This window comes from Oenanthe melanoleuca, chromosome 21 (assembly GCF_029582105.1).
Source record: "Oenanthe melanoleuca isolate GR-GAL-2019-014 chromosome 21, OMel1.0, whole genome shotgun sequence".
Classification (NCBI taxonomy): Eukaryota; Metazoa; Chordata; class Aves; order Passeriformes; family Muscicapidae; genus Oenanthe; species Oenanthe melanoleuca.
The window spans coordinates 3884986-3897379 of NC_079354.1; positions in this window are offsets into that span (position 1 = coordinate 3884986).

The window sequence follows — 12394 nt, forward strand, 5'->3', positions numbered from 1 at the left end:
TGCCTTTGTACTGGTGAGGTGGTTCTGCAGATTGAGGAGAGAAAGAGCTAAACCAGGCACTTGTGAGAACTCCTTTCACAGCATTTCACACTGAATGACTTTAGAGGATGCCGACACTCTGAGTTTGTCAGCCACATCTCCCCGGGACAAATGCAGGAATTGGGCTTCCATGCCAAATCAGGACAGCAGGTCCCTGAGGATGTGCCAAGCATGCACTGCCCAGCCCCCATGTCCCACTGGAAGAGCCTCAGTGGCCCAGCACGGTGCTGGAGCATCACTGAAACCAAGCACGTACCAGCTTTGATGACCTTCTCAAGTCTTTAAACTCAGCAAACAGGCAGCACCTTGCTCAGACTTGTAAGGAAAAGATTGGGTTTGTCCACAGGAGCCTTTCAGAGTTTGTGAAAGGTCAGTGGGGGATGTGAAACTCGCCATGGAACCACACTGGTTTGTTCAATTTACAAGCATCATTTGTTTCAGTGTGACCAGAAAGTTATTCAGGTCCCTGCCTGCAGCCCTGCCTGCTCCCACCAGAGGCTGAGGCTGGATCAGAGCATCAATGTCAGCCCTGAGCCAGTGGGTTGTGATGCCCCAGCAGAAGATGAGAGATGCCAACAAGGTTTCTCATTAGCCCACAGCAGTTTAATTATTTGTGGCACGGATGTCTCCTCAGAGAGAGGACAAGGGGCATGGATTCTTGCTGCTTCTTTCTAAGCAAATGCCAGGGGTCTAATTCCTAATTTTTCAGATATTTTCCTGATTAGAGGCTGCCTCAAGTGCCAGGGAAAAGGCAGCAATGGAGCAGAGGTTCAGGTGCCTCGTTGACCCTTGCTCTCCACAGTGATCCCTGCAGAGCTGCTGCTGCTCCTGCAGGCTCGTTCTGCACAGAAACATGTGGCTGATCAAACATGAAGCAATAAAAAATCCCCTCGGCCCACAAACACCTTCCCCAGTCAGCTGGGCATTTCCTGAGCTAAAATGGCTTTTTTCTTCCTTGATGGATCCCTAGAACGATAATTGAACGATTTGCTGTAATAAAAAGTTAAATTGCATAAAATTAATATTGATCCAAATTAAACCATTTGTCTCCCTTCCCTTTTCGGTTCCACAAACACGATTATTGCTTTGGCTGTTACAAACCAAATACAATCACAAGTTGCAATCACAGCTTGTTTTCTGCCCTTTGCTCCCCCTCCCCAGCTCCCTTCTCTTGCAGGGGAGAGGGCAGCACCTGGGCCAGCAACTTTTTTGATCTTCCCAAGCACCAGGATGCCTCTCTGGCCCTGGCCAGGCTGTGGCACATGCTTCAGCCTTAAATATTTGCAGGAGGGACCAGAGTGGACAAGGAAGGAGGAAATACCCCATTGACAGACATCAGAGCCAGTTCCTCCTGCTTTCTCTTCCCCTCCACCATTTTCTCATGGTGATAATTGGAAAGGAAGGAAGGAGCTATAAATACCTCTGGAAATTAAAAGGAGCATGTATAGTCTTGGCAGAGAGGGAGAATATCCAGAGGGTCTCAGCTCCTCTTCCCTACACCTACTGGCAAGTGTTTACTACGAAATTTTTCATTTGTCTCCTCTGGGATTACAGGCAAAACAATATTTGACAGCCCAGGAAAACTGCAGTTTCTATGGAGCCAGGGAGGAAAATCTGGCTCGGAGTAAAGCAGGCGCAGGAAAGCAGGGTCTTAAAAATCCTCTGCAGTGGGATGTGGGAAAAAGATGCTCCCACTGCCTGCAGTGAACATCAGAGCAGGGATATGGTAACCAAACCACTCCTGGAGCTGGTGAATGGAGCCAGATTCCCAATGGCCTCCTGCAAGTGGACACAGCACTGGAATTCCCAGCATCCACAGAATCTCCACAGCCCTGCCCAGACAAACCCTGAGTTCCCTGGAAACCCCCCTGGCTGCCATCCCCATCCCCAGGAGCAGCTCAAGGCAGCAGCCTCCCCATCAAAACCTTCTCTCCCCAGGCCAGGGAGCTGCTCAGTGGCTCTGGGGCATCACTGCTGGAACCAGAATTTGCTGGGCCAGAGTGAAGCAGAAGGGAATCCAGGCTTGCCTGCGTAGGAACACATTTTCACTGCATCTGGGCTTGTTCCAGAGCAAGTCCCTGAGTGCAGGGCTGCTTGCCAGGTCTAGACCCCAGTCTGGGAGGCAGAGAAAGTTCATGGGACTAAAGAGGTTTCAAACCAAACATTCCTGGCTCAGGGAAGCAGGGCTGTTCCTGCAGAGCCAATCCAAACCAGCTCCAGTGCCAAACAGGTTTATTCTATAAACTTTGCAGATGCAGGGCAGAATTACTGAAATAGCTCTCAATGGGCAGGTTTGGGACTAAGCTGCCATGTAAAACTCCAAGGAAATATTAGAGGTGAGCAGCTGGGGCCAAGCTCTGCCAGTATTCAGCCCAGAGCATTGCATGGGACCAGGGACAGCTCCCAGCTGCAATTCTTGATGTGCTGGATTTACCAGGACCAGGGAGAAAGGAAAGGAAAGGAAAGGAAAGGAAAGGAAAGGAAAGGAAAGGAAAGGAAAGGAAAGGAAAGGAAAGGAAAGGAAAGGAAAGGAAAGGAAAGGAAAGGAAAGGAAAGGAAAGGAAAGGAAAGGAAAGGAAAGGAAAGGAAAGGAAAGGAAAGGAAAGGAAAGGAAAGGAAAGGAAAGGAAAGGAAAGGGCAATTGTACATTCAGTTCAACTCTGGATTGTTCTTTCACCATGTTCAGCTGAGCTTTACAGTGCTTAATTTAAAGTGCTGTTCTGTGTGGGAAACTCGTAAAACAACACGATCCATATTTATTATCCCTTGATGATTCCAACCAAAATCTTCTCATTTTGTGAGATTAAGGGGAGGGAGAAAAGGCTCATGCTGCTGTGGCAACTCTGCCAGAGACTTGCACATGGGTCTGCAGACTGACTCTGCTTGCTGCTCTGCTTGGCCACCTGCACAAGGAAGAGTCTGCAGAAGACACTGTCCCTGCCAACATCAGCCTCCTGCCCCTTTTCTCCCACTCCTTCCCTTCCAGGAAAACAAAGCAGCACCTCACAAAGCCTTGGAGAAAGGCTTTTGAGCTGCTAGGTAGAGCCTAGAAGCTTAATTTGTCCTTTTCCCTGGGAGTGCTCTGTGAGCAGCTCCTCCAGTCCTCCCCGTGCCTTGCAGCCCAGCTCTGCTCCTGTCTATTCTCCAAAGCCTTGTTGTCCTCCAAAGTGAACATGAATTGCTGCCAGCTCAAATTAGTGTCTTACACTCGCCCAACTGAGCTGCTGGAGGAGGAGAAGGACTCAGGATCTCCCAGCCTTTACAGTTTGTTCAACTTCTGTTACACACTGCCTGATTGCCAAATGGGTGAGAGAGCCTGTGGAAATTGGGTCTGCCTCCTCTCAGGTGGGAACCTGGCTCTTCCTGGAGAAGTCATGGAGCAAAGCTCTTGCAAAGGGATCTCAGACAAGGCTCTGAGGAGATTAAAATTTGTACACAGCAGCAGTTGAGCCAAAGGTACCAAGGGCAGAGTTTCAGCAGGAGATGCCAAGGATGGTTATAAAACTGCAAACCAACCAACCAAACCAATCTACAACAACAACCTGGCCCCAGAAACAGCTCAGTGATCAGTAACTGGCAGCAGCAGCAATCCCTGTAGAACATTCTGGAAGTGCCTTGTGCAGGAGCTGGGGAAGAGGGGAATCCCTACTGCATTTCTTCAATAACATGAATAACTCCAGGGACTGAGCTGGATGAAGACAACCTTTCACCAGGGCCATTGGTTATTTGATCGTGTGGGTTGATTGCACAGGTTGGTGTCTAGCTGCCACACATGACATCCCTCTGCAATGGCATTTGGCTGCCAAAAAAATGAACAGGAGCCAGAAAAAAGCCCAGCTCAACCCAGAGACTTTTGCCTGGTTATTTTTGTTTGTCCTCCCAGTCTGCTTGCAGACCCTGTGGAGAAGGATAGGCTTTTTATTGACCAGATAGCTGTGGCTGTAATCTCTCTGAAAATGCACATTAAAGGAATTTTAAAATCGAGATTATCTCCGTGAGTAGTCCTTAATGACTCCTTCACAGCTGTTACAATGCTTATGTAAATATTGCCAGTGAATATTTAAGGCTCTATTAAAGAGAAATTTACTGTGCTGTCCATAATTGAATCTCTACATAAATCCCACTGCACAGGTTGGCTCTCTGGAACACAACCACTGCCTCCCTGTTGGGCTCAGTGACAGGGTCCTCCCCTCCACAATCCTTATTGTGGATATGATGCCTGGGAGAAACACAAGCCCCTGGAGGGGACTTGCACCCCAAACCCAGGAACTTTAAAATCAAAATGTAGGAATAATGTTCAAGTAGGGGGAAAAAAGCTAAATTAGGAAGATGTAACAAAATGTGATTGAATTCAGTATAAATTAATATTCCAGGTGGGAACAATACATGTGTATGTATGCATAAGAGCCATCAGCTCTTTTGTTCTGAAGCTGAAGGAACATGAAAACAGAAACTCGTCTCCCATCCGAGCTCAAACCTGCCAGAAGTAGCTGAGACATGAGAAGAGGCTTTGGCATTTCTCTGGGCTCACAAAGAGAAAGCCAAATGAACTCAGATTCATCTGCACTTGAAAAGCAGGACTTCTCTGCAGGACTGGAGCAGCAGATGGATGGAGAAGAGGAGCACCACGATCTTCCAGAGCATCACAGTGCCCAGGACAGGAGCTGAACCCAGGGCTGAGCCACAGAAGTTCCAGCTTTCCCAGTAACACTCTGAAAGATCACTGCAATAAACTGAACAAGACGAAGTTCTCTGAACCAGATGGGCCTTTTCTTCTCCTTCTCCATTACCAGGTCTCAGTCTGCTCACACACACCTGCCCCTGTGGCAGTGGCATCCCCTTGGTCTCAGCTGCACACCCCCAGGAGCTTAAAGAGAAAAGGAAACCAGAGATCACAACTAGCTGAACCTTATTTTTCTTAATAATTATTATTATTGAACATTTATAAGCAAATATAGCATCAGGATCTTAGGAAGATTTAATGGAAAAAAATTAATTTTCCTAAACTAATGAAGTACTTGAGCTCCAGGGCAACAACCGCTAATGGTGCTTCTATCTCAGCTGAAGAGGCAAAAAAATTGTGTTTAATAGTAATTTTAAATATAGATTTGAGGTTCTTTCCCATAAATCATGAAGTCAGATAAGGACTGCGCATAATAACTTGTCAGATTACATAAACAAAACTGATTTCAAATACTTTAAAAAACACTTTTATTCCATTTGCAAGGCTGCACGCTTGCAAGGAGACTTCACATCTGCATGAGCCACCACGCACTTAAGCCTTCACCCGTGGTAACTCTTCCTATTTAACAGCATGTAGTCATCACACAGCCTTTAAAAAAAGAATTTAAATTGTATAGACATGAATTTGTCCAGGGAGGGATCCTGGCAGGTGTGCTCAAAGTGGAGCCAGAGGGGACACAGTGTGACAGCCCAGCCAGACACCAGGAGATGTACCAGGAGATGCTGGGGTCAAACACAGCCAAAAACTCTGCTGGTGGCTCAGGGCTGCTTCCCCCCAGGTTTCCAGCCCCAGCAGCCTCCCAGTGCCTGCTGACAGGAGCACTGTCCCTCCACCATGAGCCCTGCATGTCAGGGAAATGCAGCATCCATCAGTTTTATTCCCCGTGTGCCACCCTGAGACACCTCTCAGCTGCTGCCAGGCTGAGCTATTACTCTGAATGTAAATAATGGCCCATGCTGTTCCACTTCTTTACAACAGGTACTTTTTTAATGCTTCCCTCCTTGAATCCCTCTTCCCCCAAGGACCACAGCACTGCAGGCTGCTGTGTGACTGCAGAGGAGCCCCATCAGCAGAGCAACACCCGCTGGCTCAGCCTCTCCAGGGCTTTCACTGAGGAGCAAACACTCCTCTCTGATACACTGAAAACGTCAAGATGATCATTAACATCCTCCCTGAAACTCTGCTCCCTTCACTAAAGGGATGCTAGGGGCAAAAAACCTCACTGACAAAACCTGAATTAGCACTTGAGGGTCTGTAGACAAATACTGGGGGATTTGTACAATGAGTCCTCCAAATTTACCATCCCGTTGTCTTGGACCATCCCTAAATTCCTGCTGCCAAGACAAGCATCCATCCCCAGCCTGAGGGCCTGTTGATTACCATGAATTACCACCAGTTTGTGCTGAACTGAACATTCTGTGAGGGAATGCCTGGGTTGAACCAGTGGCTTACACTGAACCCTCTGTCCCTGGCCAAGGAACCCTTGCACGGAGGGAGCTGCCAGCAGAACCATCTTCAGGGGCCAGTGGGAACTGGGATTCCTTGGAAAGCCCAAAACCACTTCCCTTCTCCAGAACAAGCAGAGGGACTGAATATCTCCATCCCAAATGCCCTACCCTTTTCAGTGCTTTATAAACTTTTTATCCAGCTGTAAAATTTCTAATTATCTGAGCTAAATAACCAACGCTGCATGAACTCAAACCGAGACTATTCCAGTCAAACACATAATTAAAAATTTCTGCTGTGCTGGTTCCTTCCCCCAGCAACATGAATTACTGTGCAGGGTGCAGCACCACAGCTGGGACCCCAGTGTGGTGATCCAGATTGTGGTAAATGCCAGGACCAGGGGGAATGAGATGCACCCTGCCCTTGCCCCCAGTGCAGTAGCACTGGCCAGCATTCTCACCTCTCTCAGCCACCATTCCCTGCTCTCCATCTTGCTTTGGAGAGCCACAAGCACTGGGAGCCCCAGGCTGCAGCCCAGGAGCAGGCTCAGCTGGCAGAGAGGTGCCAGAATTAGAGCAAAGCACATCCTCAGAATCTGCTCTGGGAAACATTGTTCTGTAAGGAGCCAGCAGCAGCTGGAGACTGACAGTCTGGAAAGCCACAAAGAGGAGAGACTGTGGCAGGGAGAAGATGATGCTCCCAGCTTCTCCAGGCTATGGATGTCCCAGCTGCTGGGACCTCAGTGTTTGCAACTTACCGAGCATCAGGAAACTTCTGCGTCTCCTCAAGCTGTGCCAGAAAACCTGATATTCCTCCTAATGATTCACCTGCCTCCACACTGCATCAAAGACATCAAGTGGGTCTCATAGCAACTGCCAGATTAGCACTTCTCCCTAAGCCAGGCTTGTCACCACGAGCTGGAGGGCTGGAAGGGAAGGAGTGTGATGCCAGCTGGGAAACAGGAGCAATTCCCCCTGCCTGCCACATCCCTGATAGGCATTAGCTGCCACTGGGCTCCTTGCCTGGCTCTTAAATAACCTCTCACCTGGCCTAATCAAGCCTGGGAGGCTCCTGCCCCACAAGCCTTCCTGCACACCTGTGAGAGGAGCTGACTTTCAGAGCTCCGCCTTGGCTCAGCTGTCTCCAGTGTTTGCCATTTTCAGGATTCCCTCAGCTTCCCACAGTCCATGTGAGCAGGGAGAGGGTCTGCAGCAGCTTCCTGAGCTTGTGTCCATGCTCCATGTGCGCCTGTGTTTGATGTGGGAGTGATGACAGAGGATGTCAGCCCCATTCAGCTGCAGGAAGGATTTAGAATCACTGAATCACAGACTGGTTTTGGTTGAGAGAGACCTTGAAGTGCATTTCATTCCAGCTCCTTGCCATGGGCAGGCACACCTTGCACTAAACCAGGTTGTTCCATGGCTCCTTTCACTCCAGGGGTCCTACTGGAGCAGCCCCAGCCCAGGCTGGCTGGCTGGAAGTGCTGATGGGAGAGGGAAGCTGTTTTTGGATGCTGCTGGGAGCCAGGGAAAAAGCAGCCTTAAAGCCTTGGGTTTCTCAGGCTGCACAAGGACAAGAAGTTATAACAGTGATTATACACCTGCAGGGTGTGTGAGAGCCGTGTGAGTGTCTCTTGATGTTTTGCTTAAAGCATGTTTTCAAAGAGGTGTTGCCTTCTTGGACCACTGAGTCTTTTCTATTCTGTTTTGCACGTACTACCCTATATAAGTGCAGTGTTCCTTTAAATAAAGCTCTCTTTTGCTTCTCCATTACACAGGAACTATGTTGCATTATCCTTTTCGCCGCTCTCCCATAGCCACAAATGCAACAGGAATCCAGCCACGCTAAGCGCTCCTGGCAGCGAACACGCGCATCCAACTCCACTCCAAATCCATTTTAGATCAAAGGCATTTGACTCTGCCTAATTTCTAAGAGCCATCACGCTTCCCCAGCCCAGATGTAGGACTTCCTAGGCACAAATCCTGCTGCTGCCCCAGCGCTGAGTGTGGGGCCTGCCTGTGGGTGCCATGAGTCCAATTTCCTTGGCAAGATGTGAAAAGTCCAGAGCAGTCCAGACAGTTTCAGCAGCTTTTTCAGAAAGGGCTGTGGAAATCCTGTCCTTTGGGTCTCGCTGCTGCTGCTTTGCCTGAGCGTTTCCAGCCTCTCCTTCATCTCTGGGATTTACCCTGTTATCTGATGATGATTTATCCTGCTATCTATAGCACTGATCAGCGATGCCAGGGAGCGTGGCAGGACCTTGTGACCCCTTGCCTATTGTGCAACAGCTCTGGGGATTTTGCTTGCCAGGGCAGCTGGATAAGGAGACATCTCCAACGGGAGTGTTTAACAGCTCCTCACAACAGATTATTGGAGGGTGCTTTAAACCCCAGGGCCGTTATCTGAGCCTAATTTTCCGTTCCAGCCCCTAACATTTCAATTTCCCCCTTCACTGATCTCTGGCTTTAATGGCTCTCCCAAACTTTCCTCAAGTTGAGAAGTGCCCATTTGGTACTGTTCCTGCTGCATCCTACCAATGCCTCATCTTCTTTCTTTCTCCTACTCTTTTCCCTTTTCTCACCCTTTTCACCTTGAAAACTCAGCCTCAACGTCCTCACTTCCCTGGGAGTTGTGGCCCTGGCCCTGCCCCTGTGGGGGATGCTGCATTCTCTCTCCTGGCTCCCTCACATGGGGTTGCAGCTGGACCCTGGGAAGGAATTTCATGGAGCTTGGGAACCTTCGGTTCCCCTTTTCTTTTGTCTCTTTGCAAGCCAGGCTGGAGCTGACACTGCACGTCTCTCTGGCAGGACTGAGGGCGGTGCTTGGCACCAAACATCTCCAAATCCATTCAGTGGGGCCCAGCAGCACTCGGTGGTCTCCAGTGGCTCGGGGGGCTCTCATCCCCCTGCTTTGTCTGCCCTGTCCATGTGCCCAGGGCTTTTGGCTGGCTGCCACCAGTGAGGCTGCACTGTCCAGTCTCTTCCCAGCCCCCTGGGGATGGGATGCTATGGGCTTTGGCAGCTGCTGCTCGGTGCCACTCAGCTGTCACTGCCTTTTGTCCCTGCCAGCAGGCTGCCTCCAGGGAGAGGGGCTTGCTCACCCATTCCCAGAGTCCCTGGCACTAAACAGGGCCCTGGAGAGAGTTTTCTTGGGCTCTTGGCTGCTTCTTTTCCCATCCTGCAGCTTTGTTCCTCAGGCAGAGCCAGATCTGGGATGTGTGCACAGCCCAGCAATGCTCTGCCCTCGCCTCTGCTCAAGGAAAGGTGACCTCAGTGACTTTGGGAGTCGATTATTCAAATCCAGACAATTCTAAAATCTGCCAACACTCAGGGAAAGGGGTTTATTGGCATTTAAACTATTAATCCTGGCACCTGTTTTTCAGCTATGCACCCTGCCGGACTTGGAAAAATGCAGGTGGGACAAGGGACACTGAGCCAGCTTCTGCCCAGGTGATGTGGGACATGCAGCCACAGCAAAGCTCCAGCATGCCAGTGTCTGCCCAGGAGGGACAGATTTTGAGGGTTCCTGTCTCCTTAACCCCTGGGAGAATGCCAGCCCAAACATTAACAGCATCCATTGATGCAGAATGGTTTTGTCTCTTGGGGCTGATTGAAAAGCAGATTGGTGAATGTGGGGCTTTTTCTCTCCCAGGAGCTGAACACGGCTAACTGCTTGGATGGACAGCTTTATGGACTGTTACATGGATATGGCTCTTCCCATGGCTTCACACACCCATTTCACAAATGGTGCTGGCTGCAATCCACTGCTCTGTGCCGAGCTGCTGGTTGGGACATCGTCACGGAGGCTGAAGTGACAAGAAGGAAAACATGGATGAGAAATAGGGAAAAACAAATGTCAAGCTGTGCTTTTAATAGTGCGAGGGCAGGGTACTGGTTGGGCTTTTAAGAAGAGAAGGATGTGCTGGTAATTGGAATAATCTCTCTGAGGAGAGGGTGGCAGCCTGGCTCCTGTACCTGCAAGCACTCAGCATCCCTGGCCAGCCAGTCCTGGGCTGGATGCTGCACTCTGATTGCTCACATTGAGCCTGGCTGAGACCAAAGGCACTGTGTCCCTCACAGTGCAGCCCAGGTATGGGCCAGTCCTGATCACCATGGAGCCTGCAAAGTTAGAGAGAGGATATTCAGAGAAAAGGATCGAGCTGGATCCTGGTTTTCAGGCAGAGTTGGCCCTGTGTCACCACAGCAAAACACTCTTCTGGATTAGCAGAGAGCTTGAAAACACTCACTGGCAGCCAGAGACTGAATTGGTGTTGCTTAATGATGGCTTTTTCTGGGAAACTGAACCCCCAAGGCCAGATGTGGCCATACCTGTTGGTGCTATCCATCAGACACATCAGGCAATGTGCTCCTGCCAGTGAATCCTGTGATCTATTCCTAAACACTGTGTTATCGAAGGCCAGAACAAGTATCAGGCAGAGAAATCAACTGTTCCCTGATCTAAGCCGACTGGAATCAATTGCTGCAGGGGGAAAGTGTGGTCAGCCACCTCAGAGCCCTCTAGCAGGTCAATAAATACACCTGAGAGGACACGCTCCCTGCCGAGGAGGATGTGTTTCCCCTGGCATTGCTGCTTGAGTGATGCCCTGCTGTGCCCCCATGCTGCTGACCTCACACAGGGCTTCACACAGGGCTTCACACTGGGATGTCACCTTTCCTCAAGTGCCACCAGGGCTTTTGCTCCTGCCCCTCCTGCGCTGGTCCTGCTGTGGCAGAGGTGAGCTGGCTCCCAGGACACCCATCACCAATTCCTGCCTCTGTCCCCTGCACCAGTCACAGCATTTATTCATGCTTGAAAATTTGCAAGGGAAAGATAATAAACCCCCCAAGAAAGTCTGTCTCTGTTTTGGCCTGACAAGGAACTAAGATAAATGTCAGTTTTCAGTTAAAATCATGCTCGGAAAATGAGCAGGAACAATGGGGATTTCATTCTGCTGCGTTTATTAAACACATAGAGACATGTCACTGCTGGCAGAGCCAAGCAGGTCCCACAGCCCTGCGGCTCAGTCTCTACCAGCATCAGAAATACCCTAGCTTAGATCCAATAAAAGCCTGGGATTCAAAACCTGGGAACTGCATACACATGCGCTTCCTGAGTCCTTAGGAGAAGTCCCACTGGAGAGCCAGTCCATAGCACAAGTCATGGGCAGCACATCCCAGGTGGGCAGGTGGAAACTGTGGGCTGAGCCCACTCTGGACTGAGCCCAGCACAGACTAAGCTCAGCATGGACAAGCCCCACCACAGACGGAGCCCACCACGGGCTGTGCCATGCAGGTCTCCTCCTCTGCGGCATCCTCAGGGCTCTTCCTCCCCAAGCCCTCCTGCCATAACTCATCTCTGCTGAGAGGCGTCGCTGCCTCGAGCTGCTTATTAGCACAAATTGCCTGGCAGCCACAAACTGCTCTCTCAGGGCTCGTCACTCACCGGGCGCTGGCGGCCGTGGCACAGCGCGGTGACGGAGCCGGGCGCGCGGGCAGCTCGCTCTGCTGCGGGGCACAGGGGGCCCAGCACGACCCCTGGGCTGCTTCAGCAGTGATAAACCCTCTGTTCTGCAGCAGAACTCACTGATGGGTCGCTAATTGCAGTTTTAATAAGAGGTGTTGTTCAGATGTGTTTGGGCCATGCCATCCACCAGGAGCTGGGCGTGTGCCAGGGGTTGGTACCTGTCTGGGGAGGGGGAAGCAGGGGGTAGGGATGAGTGCTGGACAACCTCATCCATCAGTGTTCCCCCTGCTGTGCTGCAGAGCCACTCTGCCTGCCACCACAGGCCCCCCATTCCTGCCCCCCATCCCGTTGGGAACCTAAGGGCACTCAGAGGGGTGCAGGGCATGGAGATCTTGGCTGTGAGACCCATCAGCTGGGATGATGTACTTACACTTTTAATAAGAAATAGCACTTGATATAGAACCGTTCCAGCATTTATTGAACAAAAGTGCCTTCCGCTGCTTCAGTGCAAAGCCCTGAAGCCTGTCCTGGATGATTTAAGAATGATCCATCTGGAAAATGATGCAGTCAATTTGTTACATCCAGCCAGAGAGCCATAGAAACCACCATAACAAGCTTAAATGATTTCAACATCACTACATCATCCAGCCCCAGCCAATCTTCCTCAGAGCCACTGCTGAGCTGGGGTTGCCCATCCTGCATGGC